The sequence below is a fragment of the Leopardus geoffroyi genome, chromosome A3, assembly GCF_018350155.1.
Source record: "Leopardus geoffroyi isolate Oge1 chromosome A3, O.geoffroyi_Oge1_pat1.0, whole genome shotgun sequence".
In the NCBI taxonomy this organism is placed as follows: Eukaryota; Metazoa; Chordata; class Mammalia; order Carnivora; family Felidae; genus Leopardus; species Leopardus geoffroyi.
In genome coordinates, this window is record NC_059336.1 from 19,547,751 (window position 1) to 19,572,679 (window position 24,929).

General features: G+C 50.9%; 1 long non-coding RNA gene across 1 annotated transcript; it reads left to right on the forward strand.

Moving 5' to 3' along the window:
* The first annotated feature begins 2,326 nt into the window (after positions 1-2,326).
* LOC123580209 lies at positions 2,327-23,132 on the forward strand. The gene is made up of 3 exons (XR_006703178.1): positions 2,327-2,698; positions 16,064-16,160; positions 21,941-23,132. It is a non-coding gene; the product is annotated as an uncharacterized LOC123580209 (long non-coding RNA).
* The last annotated feature ends 1,797 nt before the right edge of the window (positions 23,133-24,929 follow it).

The following is a 24,929-nucleotide window of genomic DNA, read 5'->3' on the forward strand; positions in this document are numbered from 1 at the left end:
TCCTCAGCAGAAGTAAATCCAAAGAACATGTCACAGATGACACAAGGCAATGAGGCAGACAGGTACACATGGGCCAGGCTGCCAGCTGCTGCGGCTTCTAGAACATTAAGCCTGGTCGGTGCAGAGAGACTGAGGATGACTGATCCCAAGGCCCGCGTGGGGAAGGTGTGTGAAGCTCCCCCTTAGCTTCTGTTCTGTTGCCTGTGCTAGATGGTTGACAAGAGAGGAAGGACGTTCTCTTGGTTCTTAGCTGACTCCATGCCAGGCAGACGCTGGGCACTGGACCCTTAACTCTGATAGTTACGGGAGTGGACGTTAGGGTTAGAAAAATTGGGACCTGCTCTGTTACCTCGAGTTGTATGACTTGGGGCACGTCACTTGCTTAGCTTCTCAAAGCCCCGATTTCCTTGAAAGGAAAAGGAGCTTCATGCTAAAAGTCAGCCTTTGTAGACTCCCTGATAGGTGCCAGGTGGTGCGCTTTGAAGTATCTAATCTTCACTGCTATGACGAGGTAGGTGGCATTGCTGCCCCTGTGTTACAGGTGAGAAACCGAGGCTCAGAATGCTTGGGTAACACGCCCAAGGTCACTTGGCTGGAAAGGCTCCAGGTCTGGGTGGAAAACCCAGACAGCCTGACTTCACATCCAATACTCTTAGCCATGACCCTCATTTAAAAAAAAAAAAAAAAAAAAAAAAGTTTACTTATTTTCAGAGAGAGAGAGAGAGAGCACAAGCAGGGGAGAGGCAGAGAAGGAGAGAGGGAGAATCCCAAGCGGGCTCTGCAATGTCTGCATGGAGCCTGATGCAAGCCTCAAGACCCATGAGATCATGACCTGAGGGGAAATCAACAGGCAGATGCTTAACCAACTGAGCCACCGAGGTACCCCAGTCACGACCCTCATTAATTGCTCTTTTTTTTTTTTAAAAATTTTTTTTTTTTCAACGTTTATTTATTTTTGGGACAGAGAGAGACAGAGCATGAACGGGGGAGGGGCAGAGAGAGAGGGAGACACAGAATCCGAAACAGGCTCCAGGCTCCGAGCCATCAGCCCAGAGCCTGACGCGGGGCTCGAACTCACGGACCGCGAGATCGTGACCTGGCTGAAGTCGGACGCTTAACCGACTGCGCCACCCAGGCGCCCCATTAATTGCTCTTTGATAAAGATTTTTGTTAAGTTTTGCACGAGTTAATTTTTAAAACGGGGCTCTAAATGCTTCGTCAGTGATAGCTTTTCACAATACTTTCAGAAAACTTTACTGAGTATGCAAAATGGACAGATTTACATCCCAAGAAAAAACAAAAAGGGCTCTCAGAATTTTGAACGCAAAATATTTCAATTGTAACAAGGACTTGTTTTTATACTATAAACATCAAGGAAGAAAAAGATCAACTTCTTCTAAAAGAAGGTGAAAATCAGCTGTGTCGAGGCTTGTCCTTTGCTTTCTAAAAATGGACGAGTCCTTCCAAGGTTTCGAAGGAAGAATATCAGAACGTAAGAATTTTGAAGACTTCTTCGTACCAGGAACGGGCAGACTTTCTTTAGGGTCCAGGGACTTGACTAGACTTAGAACGGAGCTGTCACACAAATCAACGGTGAGAAAATGGGAATGGGAAATTCTGGTATTAAAGGACACGGGGTTCTTTCTTTTTGAAACGCAGACCCCAGAATCAGATATCTGGGCTGTGGATTCCACTGTGGTGTCTGTGAACTCTCAATACGTCTTTCTGCTACTCTCTTCTGCTTCTGCAACGTCCCTGACACCAAGAAATGTATGTCCCTATTACTTGTGTCTTTTCCTTAATCTGGGTTGTAGCATTTAATTTGGGAAAATAGGGATTAGGAGGCCCAGAGTGGTTAGTGGACTGGCCCAGGTCCCACAACTGTTGAGGGGTGGTGTGGGATTCCTCCTGGGCTCTCCCAGACACGGCTTCTGCCTGACCGTGGGGGACGCCACCTCAGAGCAGCGTTGGGACAGACCCAGCCCCCTGTACCTGTGTGGCCATTTTGTCGGGCTACCTGGGTTTTCTGAGGTTCGGGGGCTCAGGAGGCCCCTGCCCCCTCTCCAGCGCTTCCTTCTGGACAAAAGTGTGTCTGCCAGTCGTGACTCGAGGGTCCCAGCTAAGGTTGCACTGCAGAGCAGGGGCTGAGGCTCCCGGGCCACGCCTGGGCCCAGAACCTTTCTGCCAGGCGCTTTCTTTACGGAAGTCCCTCAGATTCTTGGTCAGAAAACCAAGGGTGAGCAAGCCTTCCTCTTTCAAGATAGCCCTCTCCGCTGCCCAGAAGGCCAAGACAGAGGGAAAAACTGTAGCAGAAAGGGCCTGACATGTCACATTCATGGTCCTGGCCTTGCTTTTTTTAGAAAAGGAGCTCTTTCCCATGGTTAGGGGAGAAGTCAGACTTTTTCCGGTTCCTCTTGGGCTGGGCATGAAGCAATCTTCAGGCCTGATGTTGACACCAGGTCAGCGCCCCCCCCCCCCCCCCCCCCCAGCCCAGACCTTCTCTCTGGGCCTGGCTGCTTGGACTTCTGAACTCTGTCCTTGGCAGCAAGAAAATGACCCACTGGCCAGGGGTTCCATGGCAGCAAGAACCGTGCAGGGCCTTAGCAGAGACAGAGCAGAGCGGGACAGCAGCAGAGACCCACATGGGTTGACGTGGCCCCCAACTCCACGGCACGCTGACCGGGAAGCCCCGGACAAGGTACTTAACCTTTCGGCATCTCAGTCTCCCCACCAGGAGGTAGCGGAGAAGTTGCGCTCTGTGCACAAAGGGTTATTTATAGGAAAAGATGAGAAGATTCTGATGGAGAGCTTGGTGAAAGACTTGGCATATGTTAGACCCTCAAGCGACATCGTTTCCTGTCGAGGTCCTTGAAGCTTGCACCTCAGTCTTTACTTTGGACAGTCACCGGAACGCACAGTACATGGGAGTAAGGATTGTGCGCTTCGAGATGGGACCTCTGGATCCAACGAGAACTGGGTCCCAGTCAACGTGCCCCGCACTTACCAGTAACAGTGTGAACTTGGGGAAACTCATTCTTTTCTTCGAGCTTGAATTTTCGTCTCCCTTGCTTGGTTCTTGTTAGCGGGGGGTGGTGGGGGTTTGTGCATGTGCTAGGCACATGGCAGATGTGTAATAACCAATCCCGTTCTTACAAAGGAATCAAGTCAAATCCAATTCAGTGGATGGCCTGAACCTCTGTGGTTCTGCCCACCATCAAGTATGTGACGGCGGGTCAGCCCTCTGGCCTGGTGTGTGTGTGGAGAAAATCTAACGGAAAAGTTAAGGTCAGAGCGGCTTTCTTGGTTTGATCGTTCACTTTTTCGCTTTTCTCAGAGCCTGGCACAGCGTCTGGCTTATTCTGGGCCCTCGATACATACTTGTCGAATTAAAGAAGGCTTTGTTAGTGCCAACAGAGTTTTGTCCCGACAGGGCTGGCCCCATGCTTAGAGGGGCCTTGTGCTGGGGCACCTGGGTGGCTCAGTCGGTTAAGCGTCCGACTCTTGGTGTCAGCTCAGGTCATGATCTCACGGTTCATGAGATCGAGCCCCACATCGGGCTCTATACTGACAGTGCTGAGCTTGCTTGGGATTTTCTCTCTCCCTCTCTCTATGCCCCTCCCTGGTGTGTGCTCTCTCTCTCTGTGTCTCTTAAAAATAAATAAATAAACAGTAAAAAAAAAAAAGAAAGAAAAAGAAAGGCCCGTGCATGGTTTAATGCTCTCCTGTTGCCATCTTGAAACTCTTAATACTTTTTGAAAAAGGGCTTTTCATTTCCATTTTGCACACGGCCCCACAAATTATGGAGCAGATCTTGTGTGCAGGCAAAAATACCTAGAAGAAAATCCAAGCTCCTTAGGCTGATTTGCCTGCTCTGCCCTGCGGCCTTGATGAGCTCAGTGGACATGGGCCACCGTGCTTCCTGAACTCAAGCCACCCAGGCCTGTTCCTTTAACAGGTCAAGCCCCTAGCCCCTCCCCAGCTCATCCTTTGGTTGTTTCATCATTATTCCTCCACGGAAAGGCCCGCCCTGACCCCCCCCTCCCAGCCACTCTCTGTCTTATTAACCTGATTTATACTCTTTATAGCCCTTGATTCTTCTTTCTGAAGTCTACTTGTTTCTTATTTGTTGACTTGTTTCTTTTCTGTCTCTTGCAGTAGACTAAGCTCAGCGGATGCAGGCAACAGTCTTCTTGTCTTGTTCCCTACCTTGTTCCCAAAGCATTGCACAGCCCTTGGCATACAGTTGGTACCCAATAAATGCTTATCGACTTAAGAATGCATGGAATTGGCAGCGTTGGATTTTCTTTTTTATTATTATTATAATTTTTTTGATTTTTATTTTTCTGTTTTGAGAGAGAGAGCAAGCAGGAGAGGAGCAGAGAGAGAGAGAGAGAGAGAGAGGGAATCCTAAGCAGGGTCCTCTGCACCGTCAGTGCAGATCCTAAGGTGGGGCTCGATTCCATGAACCCGTGAGATCGTGACTTGAGCCGAAATCAAGAGTCAGATGCTTAACCGACTGAGCAGCCCAGGTAGGGATGAGAATAGCCGTGTGGGTCCCCAGCCCCTGCAGTTGAGCAAAGTGGCCACAATTCTCATATCCTCCTGGCAACAGAGGCTGGGATCCCCGCTCAGGCCCCTGTGATGGGAGTCGACTCTGCACCCGGGGACTTAGAAAGGCGTGAGCAGCTGCTGTGAACCAAGAGGTGGGAAATCAGCTTGACTGCAGTGGACACACTGGATCAGAGGCCATTTAATCCAGTGCCCCATTTTGCAGTTAAGAAGATTGAGGCTTAGGGAGAGGAAGAAACTTCTTCTGTAGCCATAACAATCACAGCAAAACTTCGCATCAAACCAAACCAACTGATCAAACAAAAGGAAAAAAACACAGTCGGAAGCAGGTATAGCAAGTACGATAGTAACTGCGTTGATATTTACACGGCGCGTAGAGCAGTTTCGGGGACAAAGCGCTCTTTCAGTGTTCCAGGAAATTTGCAAGACCCTTCCTTGTCTCATTTCATTTAATCCTCCCAGCACCTGTAATATTGTATTCCCATTCTACAGATGAAGAAATGACGGTTCCAGCTGGGGAGTGGAAGAGTTGGGATGTGACCCCGGGCTGGCTGGCTCTGGGGCTGGGTTCTTAAACCTCCTCCCTGGATTGCAGTTATGGGTAGAGCGGGCCCGGCATCTCTGTGCTCTTTCCCAGCACCAGGCAGGGGACTGGCCTGAGTGGGAAATGCCTCTGATTCACATTTGCTCTGCTGGGAAGCCACCTTACTCATTGGCCCATTCATGCTGCAAGTATCCTCTGCCATGCCGGGAACTGCAGACAGATAGGTGAAGCCAGGCATCCTTTGTGCGCGAGAGCAGCAGGCCCAGGCTGGAGGGCCTGGCGAAAGGGGGGCCACACACTGGAGAGCTAACGGGCACAGGCTAGCCGAGTTTGCTGTTCCTCCTGGAGTCCTCGCCTACCCTACGTGGAGGGGACGGCTGGCACAAAGGTTGTGAATGGCCGGGATCCCAGATACACCAGGGCAGACCAGGCCTGTTTAGTTCTCCCGTGCAAAGGCCCTTAGGGAGGGCTGTGACGGAGAACTGTGGTAGCTCCAGATGTGTCTGAGGGCTGTGCTCACTCGTGGGCCAGCTGAGCTGTGGAGAGGGCACGAAGCCCCAGTGGGGCCACAGCAGTGATTCCAGATTCACCTCTCCTACCTTGCAGCCTGGCTGTCCTGCCTGGAGGCTCTGGGCCTGTTCTGCTCCCCACGCCCCGTAAGGAGGGTCCCAAAAAGCTCTGTGGGATTCAGTGTGGGTCTCTCGAGGCGGGTGTTCCCTCTTCTGTCCACAGCAGCGATCCCAACCCTGTGACCTCCATCGACCTCCTTTATGTATTCATTCATGCGCTAATACTTTCTTTGGACAAATGCTTCCTGAATTTCTCTTGTAGGCTAGCCATTGTGCTGGACGCATCTGAAAATAAACCAGTCATAACTTCCACCCTCACAGAACCCACACTCGAGAGGGCCCGCATAAGTAGAATAAAGCAAGGAGAAAAAATAGTCACACACCTTAAAAGATGCACAGAAGGAAAGAATGGGGTGATACCCAGTGTTCTTAAAATTTATTTATTTATTTATTTTGAGAAAGAGAGATAGATAGTGAGCAGGGGAGGGAGCAGAGAGTGGGGTGCGGGGCGGTGGGGGTGGGGGGGAGACAGAGAATCTCAAGCAGGCTCTGCACTGCCAGCGTGGAGCCCGACATGGGGCTCGAACTCACAAATCGTGGGATCATGACCTGAGCCTAGATCAAGAGTCAGATGCTTAACGGACTGAGCCACCCAGGCTCCCTGATACCTAGTGGTTATGGAGCTGACTCTTCTCAGCTCACAAGAGACAACTGTTAAAAATCCAGGAGTTTTGTGAGCTGGTGGTTAAACATAGCCATTATGAAACATTACATTGTTGTAATTTTTACAATGAATGAATGATGTTAAAAAGGTAAACGGCATCACTTCCTAGTTCCTATACTATTTATCTGTGCGCTTGAAATTATTCACTCTGGTGGTATCCATGCAGTGGACAGACCCTCTAATGATGTGTCACTGTGCCTCTCTTCCTGACACCACACTCGGTGACCTCACACTGCTGGCGTGACATGGACCGTGATGGGAGTCTTCAACCAAAACTGGCAAAGACAACAAGTGAGGGCTTTTGTTTCTCTTTGAGAGCCGGTTGTGAACCCATTTACCAGCAAACCACCGGCATCCACAAGAGAGTGACAGAAGAATGGACCTCTGGCAGGGAGGTCAGGGGAGGCGTCTCTAAGGAGCAGGTGTTTCTGCAGAGACCTGAAGGACCGGGAGGTGTCGACCACGTCATCGAGCACGTGGAGTTTGGTGTGGAGGGAAGAACAAGGGTGAAGTCCTGAGGCGTGGTTGTTTCTGGGAAGGGAAAGGAGACCCATGAGGGCTGTCCAGGGGTACAGAGAGCTGTGGTGTAGTGAGTGAGGGGAGAGGATGTTGGAAAAGCAGGCAGGGGGCAGACCTGAGGGTGCCAGGGGGTTTGCATTTCATAGGAAGTGCGCGGGGAAGACATAGGAGGGCGTGGCAGGTGTCCCCAGTGTCTACTCTGATTCCGGGTGCTGCCTGATCCCCCCATCCCAGGCATTCCGTGTCTGGCTTTCTTCTGCCCCAGGGCTTTCTCCAGAACTACAGGGCACGGGGGCAGCAGGAAATGAGTCCTCTTGGGGACCACCTTCAACCAGAGGAGATGGAAATTGGTGGATAAAGGCTCCAACCTCCTGTTTTTCAGATCGGAAATTCTAGGGAGACTTCTGTGCACTTCTCAGAGAGCCTGGTGCACTCCAGCCCCTTTGCCTACCATAACGACCTCAGTAATGTCCCCTCCGGTCAGCGTGGGCCCTTCCCTCCTGTCTCCCTCCTTCTGCTCTTTCACGCATGCTTCCGGGGATCAACTCCCGAATCAATTACTGGCATCAAAACCCTGTCTCAAGCTCTGCTTTTGGGGGTCCCCATACTAAGGTGGGTTATATGGGGGTGATGTGAACACAGCGAGCATAGAACGGGTAGATTGGGAATAGGTTGGAGGCACCATTTCTGCCTCCTCAGCCCTCTACCTATGCCTGGGGCTCTGGGTTCCTCCTTCAGGGTCCCTCTCCCAGGCCCCAGAATCAGTCCTGATTAGGGACAAGTTAGTCCTTTGCTGAGGCCTGAGTGTGTCAGCCAGGAGGTAAATCAAACCCAGCACCGTGGTGTGGGGACACTCCAGAGGTCTCTTTGTGTCTCTGCCCAATGCACACCCCTCCATGCTGGCTTGGGGTCAGGCTTCTGATGCAGGTCACTCGAGGCTGTGGCCCCTGACCTGCTGGAGCCTGTCTTCTCGTGAGGGTGTCCTCATCCTGTCCTCCCATGTGGTTCTGCCAGTCTGCCGCCTAGATCTGGTGTTTTGGTGAGCTCTCGGGGTCCCCATGTGGCAGCATGGCTGGCCCCCAGCACTGACTGTATGCCTGAATTAGTCTGGGCCACATGGACCCCCATCCTGTGGGCTTTGCAGGGCCTCTGCCACGGGCAGGGGCCCACGCCGGGCCAGGTAGGATACTCAGTATCGCCTCTTCCTCGGTTTCCCCAGTTCAGCGTGGGTTATTAGCTCACCTGGCAGGGTAGGTTTCATGACATGCTACTATTGTAGTGAAAGGGTCTGGAACGAAGGAGAGCTGGTTGTCGGCGTTGTGGGTGTCTTGTGTGCTCAAAGTAGCCTCCCATGCACCCCTTTCTGAATCTTTCCCTTCCTGGCCCTCCAAAAGCCATGTCCTTCTAATGCCCCTCCACTTTGCACTGCCGCTCCCTCCGACCCCCCACCCCCTCACCCAGCACAGGCCCTCCTTCAGGACACAAGTTGCCTGCGGCAGTGGACCCCACTCCTTCTAGAATGTTCTTCCTTGGCCCCCTGCCCAGGAAAGCAGTCTATTCTCCCTCCCTCTCCCCTGGGGGCCTGGCTCCCTTCCCCACCATCAGCCCCTCCTGCTGCTCCCTTCTGAAGCTCTCCAGAACATTCTGACTCATCCTCTGACTCAGGTGGAGTCTATTTCTGTTCCCACGTTCTGCTCCCTGATGGGCTGGAGATCACAGCTGTCACTCCGGGGAGGGAACAGCTGGGTTCCCGTGTGTGTGCTTGTGCATGTGTGCCCATGTGTGCGCGGGGGTCACAGCTCCCCCGGGAAGCTGGGGATGGTGATTGTTATTCCTTCTCCATCTTAAGACAGACAAGGATCCTCCAACCCCCCCAGGTGGGGTGAATGGCGGTGATAGCCTCGCGAAGAGCCTCACCCTGATCTTGACAAGATGATTGTATTATTGAAGATGCTTTTTAGCAAAGACAGTCCAAGTTGACAACCGCTTCTGGCAAAGTCTGAATCCCAGAATCTGTACATTGGAGAGGTGGCAGAAACCCAGAGGTTGAAGGCAACCGTCCACTTGATACTTTGGGCCTAAAAGAGACCAGGTTGGTTAAGGACCATGTCTGAAATTAGCCAGCAAGCAAGTGGCTGAACTGGATGTGAATCATAATTAATTCATGCCCTCAGTTGATGTCAGATAGTGTCCTGTCCTCTCTCCTTATCACTCCCTAGGCAGGAGCCCCCTTCTACTAGATATGGTGGCCAGCAGCCGCAGGTGGCTATTAAGCGGTGGAAATGTGGGGAGTCTGAATTGTGAAGTACCCTAAGTGTAAACGCATGCCAGATTTCAACGATCTAGAATAAAAAATAAGAAAAATCTCATTAATGATTTTTTTACATTAATTGCAGGTTTGAAATGGTAATATTTTGGATATATTGGACGAAGTAAAATATAATAAAATTAATTTCACCCATTTCCTTTTACTTTTTAAAACGTGCCGACTAGAAAATGTTAAATTCCATGTGTAATTTAAATATGTCATGGCTCAAGTTTGTGGCTCACATTATGTTTCTACTGAGGCCGATCAGCCCCCTCGGGCCAAATCTGGCCCAGTGCCTGTTTATATAAATAAAGTTTTATTGACACATAACCAGGCTCATCCATTTACACGGTGTCAATGGCCAACTTTGCTTTACAATAGCAGAGTCAAGTATTTGAGACAGAGACATGTTGACCCTCAAAGCCTAAAATATTAACTCTCCAGCCCTTTAGAGGAAAAGCCTGCTGACTCTTGCACTAGACGATTAATTATGTGGGAACGGGGATTATGAGCTTGACACAGACTAAGTGATTAATGTATTAATATGAGTTGAAGAGATGAATGACTTGGTTAATTTTGGATGGTAACTTTGTTGAAATTCCAGGCAGAGGGAAGAATGTATCGCAAGGCATGGGGCCATCAAGTAGCACTGAGCATGCTGGTGATGGGGGTGTCTGGAGTAGCTCTTTAGAGCAAATTCGCTGAGTCTTGCTCTAGATGCTTCTATCAGCCTCCTCCTTGGTCCCTTGCCTCGTGTTTTTCTTTCTCAGGCAATCCCCATTTTGCCTACACAAACCCCACCAAATCATTGACTACCTCCAAAGTCTTCAATAGTCTAGCCATTGCTCTCAAGGTGAAGTAGAAATTCCTTAGCACGGCCTTACGGGGCCCTCCTGAGCCACCCTGCCCTCTCCCCTCCCAGGCCCCGGGGCTTCTCCTGCCTAGGCCCCACCCATTCTGGTCTTCCTGCCTTTCTTCATACTCCTCTGCCTGCAAACCTCGCCTTGATCTCTGCAAGTCAAATATCCACCCTTCCAGGCTCAGCTCCAATATTTCTTCCTGGAGACACAATGTGGCGTTTTGCCAGTTTGAGTTTCTTTTAAATAATTGTTACTGTAAGATAAATGATAGGAGGCAGTCAGTTCTCACAGCACGTAGCATCTTTTTTTTTTTTTTTTTTTTTTACTGTAGCATTAATAACTTAAAGCAGGAAATCTCACTTTTTATCCAGTACTTACTATGGAGACCACACTAAGCTCTCCCCACATACTCACTGTCTTTTAAAATTCTCACAACTTTATGAAAGAGGTGCCATTTGACCTCCATTTTACAGATGAGGAAACAGATTCAGAGATGTGATGTAAGAATAGTGAGCGATGACCTTGAACTTCAAACCCAGGTTGGTTGGGCTCCAAACCCACATCTAAGTTTTGTGCTGGTTCCTGAGGTTACTTCCTACTCAGCCATGCCTGAGCCCCTGGTTCCGCCTGAAAAGACTCTCATCCTAGGTCCTAGAAGTAAGTGGTCCTGACTGGGGACAGCTTAGTCCCTGCTCTGAGGCCTGAGTGTGTCAGCCAAGAAGTAAGTCAAATCCAACATCGCAGTGGGGAGAACACTCCAGTTCTCACTGTTTGTTCACTGACTCCCTACCCTTGAGGGTCCAAGGACACAGCGTTAAGGGTAAATGAACTCTGCTTTTTGGGGGGTCTTGACACAAAGGTCACCTCCACCTTGGAAGTCCTCCATGATTGCTCAGACTAGGTTAGATCTTGGATTTGCCTTCTTATAACACTAGGGTCTTCTCCTTCCTTAACTTTCATCCCATGTACAATTTTTTTGTAATGACTCCTCTGTCATTTGTTTCCCCTACGAGACGGTAGCCTTACGAGCGCAGGCACTTTGGTCGTTGTTGTTTCCAGCACTGCTCCGATGCCTGGCACCTGCCAGGAGCCCAGTGAATGTTTGAATGGATGAATGAAATTCTGCTCATTCTCTTCACTGGGAAATCAGCCTCGCTGGTCTCCAAATCCACAGGGAAGCAGAGAAGTGTGTGGCGTGGAAGACACTGTTATGTGTTGAAAGGAGACTATGAGAGCTGGATGATCGCGGGGCTAGTAATGTCTGACTGTGAGCAGAACTCAAGACAGAAAGCCCCTTCCTTGGCCTCAGCCAAAGCAGCCCAACCACCGTGTGCCTGTGGAGGCACAGCCTGTGGCCCAACAGGACCCAGCTGAAGGAGAGAAAGGGACAGGTCCCGTGACTCACAGACACGCCTGTGGTGCAGGCCGGGAGCCAGGCAGACACCCCCTCCCCCCTCCCCCTGCCCCCAGGGAGTGGAGGGAAGCCTGCTGATCAATCACGAGGCCAGCTCCACCAGGCAGGACGATTTAAGGAGGAGTCTGATCCCCAAGCATAGCCAAAGGGCCACAGCCAGTTCTCCTCCTGCTGCCGCAGTGGGTGTGGCTTGAGAACTTGGGTTTTCACCTGGTTCAGAGGACACCTGTAGCGGTTGGGATTTTACACATGCTCTGCTCGTCCTTACACATCTCAGGGCTTGGTGGGTGGCTGGGAAGGCCAGTCTGCTCTGGGGTGCCTGAGAATCAGGGTCTCAGAGGCTGCGTCCAGGTGACCAGCTCACTATGGTTTGCCCGGGGCTGTCCTCTTTTTAAAACGAGAAGTCCCAGTGCCCAGGAAACCCCTCATTGTTGGGCAACCCAAGAAATTGGCCACCGTTCCCGAGTGACCCTTGCTGTTAAGTGATTAGCTGCGGGTGCACATCACTGGGTGCTGGCCATCTCCTCAGTTTGGCACAAGACTGCAAAATTCTTTGGGGTTCAGGGTTGGGCTGGCACTGGGGACAGGTAGCAGCCTGCTCAGGCCTGTGAATCTGACCAGACCACAGGGACTGGTATGAGCCCTTTTAGATCCAGTGTTAAAAGCTTGGGAGTTCCTGCAGGTGTGGGGGCCCCCGGGGCGGTCTGTTTCCTGCAGGTGTGGGGGGCCCTCCGGGGCGGCTGGTCTACTGGGCTGCGATGTGGCTCCGCAGAGCTGGCCTGGTTTTGGGGAGACATGCTCATACAGAGCAGAATAAGCCAGACCTGAGTATACAATGAAAATATAATGTGAGCTATATGTGCAGTTTAAGATTTTCTAGGAGCTATATTAAAAAAAAAAAAAAAAAGAAACAGATGGAATTAATTTTAGTAATACATTCTATTTAACCCAATTCTCCAAAAATAATTATCATTTTAACATGTGATGATCAATAGAAAATTATTGAGATAATTTACATGAAAAAAAAGAACTTCAGCACATCTCGATTTTGACCAGCCATATTTCAAGTACTCAGTAGCCATAGGGGGCTAGGTTTGGTCGGCACAGATCTAGCCACTTTTATGGCAGATCTTTATTCAGACAGGGCTTATAAGGTCTAAGCAGGTCCATTTTGAGGCGATATTTGGGGTCTTGAATATGAAGATATATCTGTGGATTTCAAAGGCATTGGTTGCCCCAGGGTGACACTGAAGATTGTCTGGGGATCCTGTTTGGGGGCTGTAGGTCTTTTGGGGACAGAGTGGTGTTGTCATAGTTCATCTTGGTGGGGCAGCCAGACCACAAGGAGGAATGTCTACGGGTGTGGCCGGGGCAAGGCTCTCTCTTACTCTTGGAGGACTCAGCCTGCAGTCTTGGTGAGCCTTAATCCTCACGGAGCAAGCCTCAGATGGACCCCAAAGAGGCGCCTGCGCCTGCGGGGAGAGTGGGACTTCTCTTCCCACAGCTCTTTCCACCCCGCAGAGACAGGTTGTGGGCTGCAGTTTGCCTCTGGGAGCCCCAGTGCTTCCTAAGAATTGTTTTTGCAAATGTTAATCTCCTTGAGTAGTGTTACTTTGGTTTTTTGAAAGTTGTGGTTCCTTCCCTCAGGAAATGGATATCCCGAATATGCACACACTTTTAAATACAATAGTGGGGGTCCAGAGGCCCCCTGAAGCATTCTTTGCCCTCAAGATTAAGCATTTCCATTTAAGATTAAAAGAAAAAAAAAAAGTCCTCTGGAGGCACAGAAGTGAGACCTGAGCCTGTTCTGTCGATTACAGGTAAAGTCACTCACATCTACATTAACACTTTTTAAAAATGTTTGTTTATTTTTTGAGAGAGAGGCAGAGAGAGAGAGAGAGAGGAGGAGCAGAAAGAGAGGGAGACACAGAATCTGAAGCAGGTTCCAGGCTCCCAGCTGTCAGCACAGAGCGTGACACAAGGCTTGAACTCACGAAACCAACAACGGTGAGATCATGCCCTGAGCCAAAAGTTGGATGCTTAACTGACCGCGCCACCCAGTTGCCCCTCTTTTTAACGTTTTTTCCCCACTCTGGGAATGACTAGGGTGTCTACCTTTGCAGAGCCCTTGCAGAAAAGATGTCCACAGGACACTAGAGCAGGACAGCTCTTTAAGACAACGTGCTTTATACTCGAAGCATCTGCTTTCTCATAAACCGTCTATGAGACAATGTGCTTTGGAACTCAAAGAAACATCTCTTTTCACATAACCAATTACAGAACTAATTGCAAACTGTTTTTATCTGTTCATTAAGGTAGATATAATTACGGCAACATTTTGTTAAACTAGTTTGAGTGTGTGCTCTAGAGTAATAATTACTACTTCTATTTCTTTGAGATCCTTTCCAATTTGTCTTGGCTTCATCTAAAGCCACCTCCTGTTCTCTCTTGCTCTCTGTTCTTCATCCGAAAGACGTGGGCCCCTTGTCCTGCATCCCTGCTGCTTTCCTGGTTACTTTCCACTCATCCTCCCACAGTCCTCTGAAATCGCGCTTCCTCGGGGAGGCCTCTCTGATGCCCCCGACTGGAGGCGTCTCCTGGGGTACATTCACTCGCTCGCCGTTCCACTTGTGGCATTCAGCTGATATGCACCTGTCACCTGGACTTCCAACGGCACTGTGGGCTTCACGGAGCCCGGGCCTCACGCCTGTGCCATTTCCTGCTGTGTCCCGAGCACCCCAGACAACGCTTGGCGTATGGTAATGTTCAGTAGACATCACTGGACTGATTCATGGTGGATTTGGACTCACTTTGCTCCTTACGGGCCACCGTAGAGTCTGCTCAGATCTTAGCTGGGTGCAATGTTTGTCCCACCCACCACCTGCTTCCTTTGTTTTGTGAATGCACACTTGCACACACATGCACACACACACACACAGAGGCAATGAGCAGCACCTTTTCAGATCTATTCTTTGTCTTTAGGCCAAAGCTCCTTGGCCCTTGTTAGTAGACATGGCCTCTGAATTGGTCTAAGAGGGAGAAACAGATCTCTGTACCGCTTCTGAGAGAATGCATTGCCTTCTAGAGGCATCTACCTTCTCAGGGGGCCCTGGGATTATCTGTGCACCCGCCTATCACCTCTGCCTCTGACCAGCCTCTAATCTGGGAGCTCCTTTAGCCCGAATCTCACGGCCTGTGCCCCATTTCTGCAGTCCCTGCTCCGATGTGGGCTGGTGCTCAGACTGGGGAGCCTGAGGCAGGAACCACGCCTCCTTCCCTCCCTCCCTCCGCCCACTCAGAGTCTCAGGTGGGGGGTTCCTTCCTTCCAGGCTTTCTGGGAGAAGACCTCCAGCCACCACACAGCTGTGGGCCCCAGGCCAGGCTGCAGTCCTGGAGGGAGCCCGGCCCCTGGAGCACAGCCCTTGGGAGCAAGCCCAGGGCGGTCAGTGAACAGCTGGCTGTGAGATCCATGCCACGGAGCTGAAGACCTTTGACTGCGGAACTCTGCTTTTGGAACTAGTTTAGACCATGGTGATGTCTTCCAGCGTCCCTGTTCCCAGCCTGTCTCAGCTCTGCTCCTCCCCACCTCAGGTCCTGCAACGGCCTTTGCCCTGAACCTGGCCCCTTCCCGGTGTTCGCGGTCTGCCCCACCTACTGCCCAGACCAATGAGAGACCAGGAGAAGCACGCCGGTAGGGGGGTGGGGGTGGAAATACCTTCACGCCTAAAGTCAGGATAACAGCCCCCCCCCCCCCCCTGCCCTCTGCCGCCGTGCACCAGGGCAGGCTTCCAGAACTCCATGGGGAGGCCATGCCAGCTGACCTTCCTGCCTGCCTCTTCAGCCTGACTCCTGCTGCCCGCCCATTCTCGTTCTCTGGCACCTTGACTTCAGACCATTCCCCCCACCCGTGGGTCCTGGCCCTGCCCCTTTATTCTCCCACCAGGATATGCAGAGTGTCAGCTAAGACTTTTGGAGTCCACAGACTTGGGTTCGATACCCGTTTGGCCTGGGGCATGTGACTACACCTCTGTTTCCTCATCGGTAAAATGGGCTTAATGCTCCCTTTCTAACAGGGTTGCCATGACAATCACAGAGGGCAAAGCATCTATTTAACACACATATATATTTTTAATTTGAGAGACAGAGAATGAGAGAGAGAGAGAGCATGAGCAGGAGAAAGGGTCAAGGGAGAGGGAGGGACAGATTCTTTTTATTTTTAAAATATTTTTATTTTATTCTTGAGAGAGAGAGACAGCGCGAGAGCGGGGGAAGGCCAGAGAGAGAGGGAGACACAGACTCTGAAGCAGGCTCCAGGCTCAGAGCTGTCGGCACAGAGCCTGACGCGGGGCCTGAACCCATGAACTGTGATATCATGACCTGAGCCGAAGTCGGATGCTTAACCGACTGAGCCACCCAGGCGACCCTTAACACACATTTCTGAGCACCCCCTGTGTGACAGGCACTGAGCTGTGTGCTGGGTTAGTGTTAAGACAGAGTCTGGATGGAAGCAGTCCACAGTCTAAAGGCCGAGATAGAAAACTCACACATGTTCACAGAGAGAGCCCAGCAAATCAACAGAGCCTTGCGATTCCGCTGCATGCTGGATGGTGCTGAGAAGCGAGTGGATGGGAAGCCGCGACACAAGGCACCAAGGTGAGAGCATCCTTAGGCAGGTGGGGAGTGAGGAGCAGGGGCTGGGACTACCCAGAGCCCGGGAGGATGAGAAGAATCCAGGACTGGGGAGACTGGGCCAGGGGGGAAGAGTCCAGGGTATCCTGAGCGGGAGGGCTCTGACACTAAGAAATCCTCTGGGGGGGTTTATAGATCCTCATGGGGGTCTCTAGGGCCTGGGCATGGTGAGCAAGTTAGATCAGGAATAAGTGAGCATGAGACGAAATATACTGGATCCTGGTTCTCCAGGTGTGGCCCCTGGACGGGCAGCCTCGGTGTCACTTGGGAACTTGAAGGAAATGTGCATTCTTGAGCCTCTGAGTCAGAAACTCTAGGTTGTGGTGCCTGTAGGAGACCCCAGTGAAGCTCAAGCTGGAGTCTTGGTTGGGCTAAGGGACAGAGTTTGGGTTTCCGCCTGCCCCCCCCACCCCAGAGTGGGGGGAACACTATTAGAGGGTTTTAATCTGGGGAAGCGGGATGTGATCTGGTTCACTGATGTTAAAGGCTCCTCTGGGGCACCGGGGTGGCTCAGTCCATTAAGCGTCCGACTCTTGCTTTTGGCTCAGGTTGTATCTTCATGGTTCATGAGTTCTAGCCCCGAGTCGGGCTCTGTGCTAACGGTGCAGAGCCTTCTTGGGATTCTCTCTCCCTCTCTCTTTGCCCCCCCCCCTTGTTCTCTCTCTCTCTCTCTCTCTCTCTCTCTCTCAAAATATAAATAAATAAACTTAACAAAAGTTTTTTAAGGCTCCTCTGGCTGGAGGGTGGGGAAGAGACTGTGGGATCTGGGGCCATCTAAATCGGGCCGGGGATTCGCCTGATGGCTCACGTCTTGCCATGTCCTCTTCCACTTCGGAGGGACATTGAGTGGCCAAGCTGCCCCCTACCCAAAGTCCCTGCCTAGAGCTTCTGTCTGCAGGGATTGTACAGTGTAGGGCCGAGAGGCTGGACCTTGGTTTTGCAAAGCCTTGTGTTTGAGCAACTTCCTTGTGGGAAGACTAGGAAATGAAACCCACCAGCCTGTCGCCTGGGTCTGCTGGCCAACATTACTGGAAGGGAGAAGGGGGCGCTGTGATCTCCAGGGCTCATGGGGCCAAGGGTGAGCCCTGTGGTTGCCCCTGTGGTTGCCTGCCTTGTGCTTGCTCCCTGCAGAATCTCCATTGCGGGGGACTGGCAGAGGGAGCCTTGGGGATCCTGGCCCTTCCCACGCCAGCTTGACTCCGAGACCCTAAGTTTGAGAGCTGCAGGGGAGCGTCTACCATTGTCAAGCTCCTGAACCTGTGGTCAAGAAGCCACGGCCTTCACGGTCCCCCCACGCCCACTGCCAATGGGCCAATGTCAGCAGATTGTTCAGGTAAAATTGCTACAATGCTGAGAATGTCAGGCGCAGTAGCAGAAATGCTCAGAGAACTCGGGTGAGGCTGGTTAGCCGTCGGGGTGGGCAGAGGGACGGGGTGTGGGCTGGGCTGGGTTTCCCTGGCAGATACTGGCTTTGCTGTGTGGCCTTGCCCTCCACAGCCATCGTTTCCTCTTCTGCAAAGTGGGGACAATAGCAGCCACCTTGTTGGCTTTTGGTCAAGACCGATGGAAAACACATCGGCAAGGTGACTGGCAAAGAGCAGGCACAGAATGAGTGCTTCCCTTTTGTCCAGCTACTGCCGTGTTCCCCCTGACAGTTCTGACCGCTGCCTAACAACTCCCCCCTCCCCTTGGACTTAGTGCTTGGGAAACGACCATTTTATTGTTGGGTTGGGAACTGTCACCCAGTCAAGTCTGTGCACCCAGCCCCTATGGAGAGTGATGGGGAGGCTCCTTGCAGCCCCTAAGGATGCTAAGAATCACCAGCTCCTTGTGAGCCTTAGAACGCAACTAACATTGGCCTGTGACCCCAGGAAGGGGGATAGAGTCTGCTTTCCTGCAGCATGCAGAGGTCGGCTGAGCTGGGGAAGGATGAATAACACCCTCCAAGTTCTCTCTCTCCGAGCATTTAAAAAGCAGTAATAAATAGATGAGAGCCTGGGAGGTGTGATTGATTTGTTTTATGAATCACAGAAGAGGCTGTAACTCATGGGAGATTAGGGCTGAAGTGAGTTGTACGGCTCTTGCATTACACGTGGAGATTAATGGCTTATCACACGAGGCCCCACCGTTAACCCGGCTCACCCACAGGGAGTTTAATAGCAGGGCCATACGGGCCGACTTTTAATTCTTGAACAAACGCTCTGGCTGTGTGTGCCGCCCTGATTCTCACGAGTGAGCGCCTGCTGGGTGAAAGCTCCAAGAGCTCAGAAGCTGGGGGGCAGCTTCCTTTTTGGGGAACAGGAGTTAAGGGTTCCAAATTTACGGGTGTCCTTCCCGCGACTTCTCAAAGCAATGAGCAGAATTTCTCAGGAGGGCGGAGAGCTGTCGCCACGTCTATAACTACCACCGGCTGCCTTGTACTTGGTGGTCCAGGGCCTGTTCTGAGGGCTCTGCAGATTCTCGCTGAAACCTCACGGCACGTGGATCAGGTGGGCGTGACTGGACCGATCTGACAGACGAGGAGCATGGGCTGGAGGCTGCATAGCCTCGTGGGGGAGCAGGGGTCCGAATCGCTTGGATGTGGTTCAGAATCCACTGCGAGCTTCCTTTACTGGGTTGCCTGCTGTCTTGTAGTGGCAGTCGCCTCACCTGCGTGCAGGTCCTTAGTAAGGTGCTCTCAGGATTAGGGGATTTAGAAGTCAGCCCAGGACACTGCTGGTGACAAGAAAGGGACTGCTGGGGGGGGGGGGAAGCAACCATGTATTTCCGAGACAAACCTGGCATGGCGTGGGGGCCTCTGGCGCCCTACCTGGAGTGCAAGGTGCAAGGTGCAGTGCAATGGGCTTGATGGGGTGGTTGAAGAGATCCAGGCTGGAGAAGGACGAGGCTGGGTTTGCGACTCGGCCACCATACAAAGTCCCAGTCTGCGAGCCCTGCGTGGCGCCTGTCACAGAACGTGGCGAGAATTCAGGAGCTGGATGGCGATGCTGGTTGCAGGCTCAGCCCGCGTCTGGAGGATCCGTCCTGACCTGAGAAGCAGCAGCTGCCCGAGGTCCCAACCGAACCTCCAGCGGGGGCTGAACCTCCACTCGCACGGCCGGTGGGCACCCGGTGAAGGCCACAGGGAGGCCTTGATATCCCTTGCCTCGGTGTGTTTGTCCATTTTCAGGTCTCCGCTTCTGCCTCTGTTCCTCTGACCCGCACCCCTACTGCCCGAGGGGATTAGAGGTGGCTTCTGGATCTGTCATCACACAAAGACCCAGCTGTTGGCTTGTGTCCAGCCGACTGAGTTAGGTGGAACCCGAAACTTTCTTTCCACCTGCTCCCTGGTCTTCGTACCCGCAGAGATGCCCTCTTCGGATGTTTATGGCCGCCTGTATCCTACCAGAGTGCCTCGCACGGCTTGGAAATCTGTTTTCTGCTGGAACCAACCCAGATTAATACTCACGAGCTTGGTTCACTAAATCCTGATACTAAAGATAGGGGACATCCCCCTCCAAAGCATGCAGAATCAACATTAGAACAAATTAAGACCCTCCACCTTCTCACAGTGGGAATCGCGATGCTAATAACTCTTATCGTCCAAGCTCTTTACGTTTTCACAGGCGACATCCTTCCATGGAACGTGTCCACATCTCCCCTCCTGCCCTGCCTCCCACTTTTCTCGCTTTATTTTTAGATAGCATTTAAAATCTTCTACTTTATAAAATCTATATTTGCTTTAATTGTCTGCCAGTCTCTCCCTACCCACTAGAATGTAAACTCCACAGGGACAGGGATTTTTCTTTTTTTTTTTTTTGTCTCATGCATTTATTGCGATAGCCCCCACCCTAGACAGTATCTGACACATAGTAGATACTCAATAAATGTCAGAGGAATTGATTGCATGGGGAAGTGCTCATGAGTGTTCAGAGATACGGGTCTCCCAGATGGCTATCTCCCACCCCCAGCCTCTGCTGTGTCCTCTCCTGGCTCCATGGGCTTGTTGACCTGACAACCACTCAGCTTTGCTCCCTGGATTCTGTCTTGGCCTCTGGCCCAGGCTTTCCAGGAAATCCAAACCCAGCTGTTCTCAGTCTTGACTTTGCTATTCCTTACTGATCTCTAGAACTTTGTGGGGCTCTCGCTCCTCTGTGTGGCAGATACACAAAGGGCCAGTCATATTGGGTCTGTTGTCAATCCTGTGGCCACATAGCAGGTCCTTAGTTGGGTGTCAGTCAACAAACGCCTACTGTACAGAGTCATAACTCTAGAGCCACATGGCTTGGGTTCAAGTACTAGTTCTGCCACGTATTAGCTCCTTGGGCAAGCATTTGAACCTCAGTTTTGTTTTGGTTTTTTTTCATCAGTAAAAATGGACTTAATGATACTTGTTTGGAGACTTCAGTGAGATTGAGTTTGAAAAGCAAAATGATTTTGGCACATAGTAAGTGCTCATTAAATATGAGGTATTATCATTACCTAGTAAGTTAGGCACCGGGCTTGTTTTAGGGGTGACAGAGATGAATGAGACACAGCTTATGGCTGCCCAGGACTCATATTCCAGAGGGAAGGGCTGATAAATTACCAGAAAAGTATAGTATAATGTGTTTGAGGCCGTGAGGTAGAAACTGTGGGACCACTCAGGAGGGCTGCCTAGCCCAGCCAGGGTCAAGGATAGGAAACCACAGAAGACCCCCCCGGATATGTGATACCTGAGTGAATATGCCTTCGGCAGGTTGAAAGTATGTGTATTAGTTATTGATTGCTGTGTAACAGGTTAACCCAAACTTAGAGACCTACAACCCACACATTCATTATGTCACAGCTTCTGTGGGGCAGGAGTCAGGGCACGGATCACCGGAGTCCTGTGCTCAGGGTGCCATCAGGGTGTTGGTTGGTTCTTAGGTTTCATTCGAGGGCTCAGCCGGCAGGAGAATACCCTTCCAGTTTCAGTCATGTGGATGTTGGCAGGATTTGATTCCTCCTGGACTGTCAGACTCGGGGTCTCTCTTCCTCACTGGCTGTTGGTCACAGAGGCGTCCCTCCGTTCCTTCTTCACAACATGGAAGCTGGCTTCCACCAGAACATGAAAGCAAGAAAGGGTGAATGAGACCGTCTTTTTATAACCTAATCTCAGAAGTGACATCCCCTCATGTTTCCCAGGAGAAGCAACTTACTAGGTCCAGCCCACACTCAAAGGAAGAGTCACAAAGGGAAAAGATCCGAAGGCGGTCTTAGAATCCGCTGACCACCGTGGGGAAGTTTCTGACGGGAACAGGAAACTTTGTGCAACGGTACAGAGCAGAGGAGCCTGGTGTGCTTGGGAGAAGGCAGGTGGCTTGTGGGGAACAGTCCATGGGAGAATGGTGGTGGCATCTCGGGTATGACCCGCACACTTCTCCACATCCTTAGAGCTTCTTCTTATGGGTTCTATCCCCTTGACCCCAATTTTGTCTTAGCTGACCCATGGTTGAATACTCTCACTGTTCTCACCAGCCCCCTCTGGAACCCTTGTCGGTGGCCACTGTGTGCGAGGCAGGTCCCTGCTGGACAGAGATTGAGAGGGGGTGGGGACAAAGGTGAATCAGATGAGGGCAGGGCAGACCCGTCACACCCCGTGGGTCAGTCAGAGATGTTAATAAGACAGTTAACATTTATAGAGCACTCGCCATGTGTCGGGCCCTATCTTGAGAATTTAATAAACCGTGTCTCATCTAATTCTCACCCAACCTCCTGGGCTGGCACTGTTACTCTCCCTACAGATGCTGAGAAGCTATTCTGAGAGGTGACTGCGTTAGTGACTGGCATAGCCAGAGCTCGAACCCAGCAGTCCAGCCCCAGAGCCCAAGCTCTCAGACGCCGGGCTTCCCAGCCACCTGTGCTCCCTGTGGACACACGAGTATCTGCATCTCGATCGTCACGTGAATATACTTCTCTTACCGGTCGTCCTGTGAATATACACTCATCGAACAGCATGTAAACATAACAGACAAAGGTCAAATAATAACCAACTGCCTGCAATCCAAAATGGAGAGACAATGTGACCCTGCTTTCAATTATTTTTAATATCTCATTTCTCCAGCTAAGTCATGATGTGGGATCCACTGTCTCCTGCGTGATTGTAGTTCTCCAGAGAGGTGATGGAGTATGGGTCAGTGGCACAGAGCTTGCCAAAATTCTAGCTCTGTTCCTTAGCAGCTCTGTGATTCTGGGTAAGTCGAACTCTTTCTAGCAACACTGTCGTTGTGCCAACTGTGTCCCCCCAGATCCCTTTACTGTTTTTTTGTACACACCGGCCGGTAGCCAACACGTATGCCCTCTGGCTGCAGAAGTTGCCCGAGCCTGCGTGCATGGAGAACTGGAGCTGAATGTGACCGCTGGCCACAGGGGGTATATCTTCTGTAGCTGGTCCCCCAATTAGGACAACACTGAGGTGTGACGACGCTGTTGGAGAGATTCCCTGGGGTCTGAGCCAGACTCGGCCTGCAGGGGTCTTCTGCTTGCCTGTGCACCCGTGCTGACCTCGGTGTTTCTCGTTGCTATTTCTTACTACCTGGGGATGCTTTCTTCCTGGGAACGCTTTCAACCAGACAAACCGAAACCGATAGACATGCTACAAAGTGCCTGGCCAATACTCTTCAAAAATGTCAAGGTTGAGAAAGACCAAGAAAGATTTAGATGACGTTTCCACTTAAGAGAGACTAAAGAGTCACAATGATTAAATGCAACACATAATCCTGGATGGGATCTTGAACCAGGAAGAATAAATAGCTTATAAAAGACAGTATTGGGATGATCGACCAAATCTTAATATGGGCTGCACGGGTAGTAGCATTGAAACAATGCTAAATTTTGTGTTTTTGATCACTGCACCATGATTATATAAAAGAATGTTCTAGTGCTTAGGACGTACACAGTGACATATATAGCGATAAAGGTACACGATGTCTCTAACATTGGCAAGTCTGGATAGAGGGCATATGGGACCTTCTTACACAATTATTGAAACTTTTCTTTAAGTTTAAAATTGTGTCAGGATGACAGGATCCTTTGTCTCAGTTCTACTTCTAGGGAACGGAACCTTGGACTCTCTCTGGGCCTCATTTTCCTCAATTGTTAAATAGAATGGGGAGGGGGGTGCGTGCCTGATCAGGCTTAGCCAGGGTAGAAGTTGGGTATCTGAGCCAAGCCTCGTACGGTGAACAGAGACTCTGTCCCCCCTGCCCATTCATCAGCCACACGTTCTTGAACCCAGGGGTTGGGAGGCCTGCAGAAAGTTCCCAACACGTGTAGGGCCCCGAAGCAACACATTGTTCCACGTTATCTGGGTCCACACTCTCTCACTCGGCTTGGCCTGTGTCTCTGCAGAACCCTTCTCGGTCCACAGCTGTGGTCAGTGATTTTCGTAGATTAAAAGGAACTCCAGGGGGGAGAAGATTTTTCCTGGGGAGATCAAAGACTCAGCCTAAAACATAAAAGAAACCATATAAAACTATATATATGAAGAACAAAACAAAACAACAAAAAAAAACTCAACCCAGGAGCGTGATCCATATGTCAGAGTTGATAAGGCTGAACTTCCGTGATCTGCTCTATAGAGTTGCCAACCAAGGCGGGAATGTTGCCTTCTCCAGAAAAGGCAGCCGCATAAAAGGGAGATTTTTATGGACTTTGGCATAGGATGAGGCAGGAATCGTGTGTCCAGGGCTTTGGGAAGAATCTTTAGGACTGATGTGGTTTCTTTTACCCCTACTTTTAATCAGTTACTGTATCAGCCAGGATTCAACCAACGAAACAGAACTGAGAGCAGATAGGTATTAAGATTTGTTATCAGGAACTGGCTGATGTGATGGTTGGGGCTGGCCTGGCAGGTTCGAAATCCGTAGGGCAGGCTGGAACTTGGACATGGGCTAGATCTTCTGTCCATAGGCAGAATTTCTTCTTCAGAGAAATCTGAGCTCTGCTCTTAAGGCCTTTCACCTAGAATGAGGCCCACCCAAATTATACAGGAGCACCTCCCACACTTAAAGTCAACCGTTTAGACTTTAATCACATCAGCAAAATACCTTCACAGCAACTTCTAGATTAATTTTTTTTTAACGTTTATTTATTTTTGAGACAGAGAGAGAGACAGAGCATGAACAGGGGAGGGGCAGAGAGAGAGGGAGACACAGAATCGGAAGCAGGCTCCAGGCTCCGAGCCATCAGCCCAGAGCCCGAAGCGGGGCTCGGGCTCACGGACGGCGAGATCGTGACCTGAGTCGAAGTCGGACGCTTAACCGACTGAGCCACCCCGGCGCCCCACAACTTCTAGATTAGTGTGTGATTAAATAACTGGGTATTGTAGACTAGCCAAGTCGAGACATAAAACTGACCACCTAATATCTTCAGGATCCCTTGTCTTCTCTTCATCTTCGTTTATAAACTTCAAGGTCAATGGCTCATCTCTGATGGCCCCGCATCCAGGCCTGTCTGTGGTCTCTGATCTAATCCAGCGTGGCAGAGTCCAGGTCAGAGATGACTTCATTTTTACCATTGACTTTGGGATAAATGTCAACGTACTAAACTGGACAGTTCCTACCCTTCATTTTGCATTAAAGCCTCAAGCCTCACCGGCTTGCTCGTCTCCTTCACACTTTTCCATCCGTACATGATAATGGCCGACGTTTCTTGGACACTCGTTCCCAGACTCTGTGTCAGGTGCTTAGCCTTAGATGGTCTAATTTAATGATCAGAATAATGGTGTTTTGT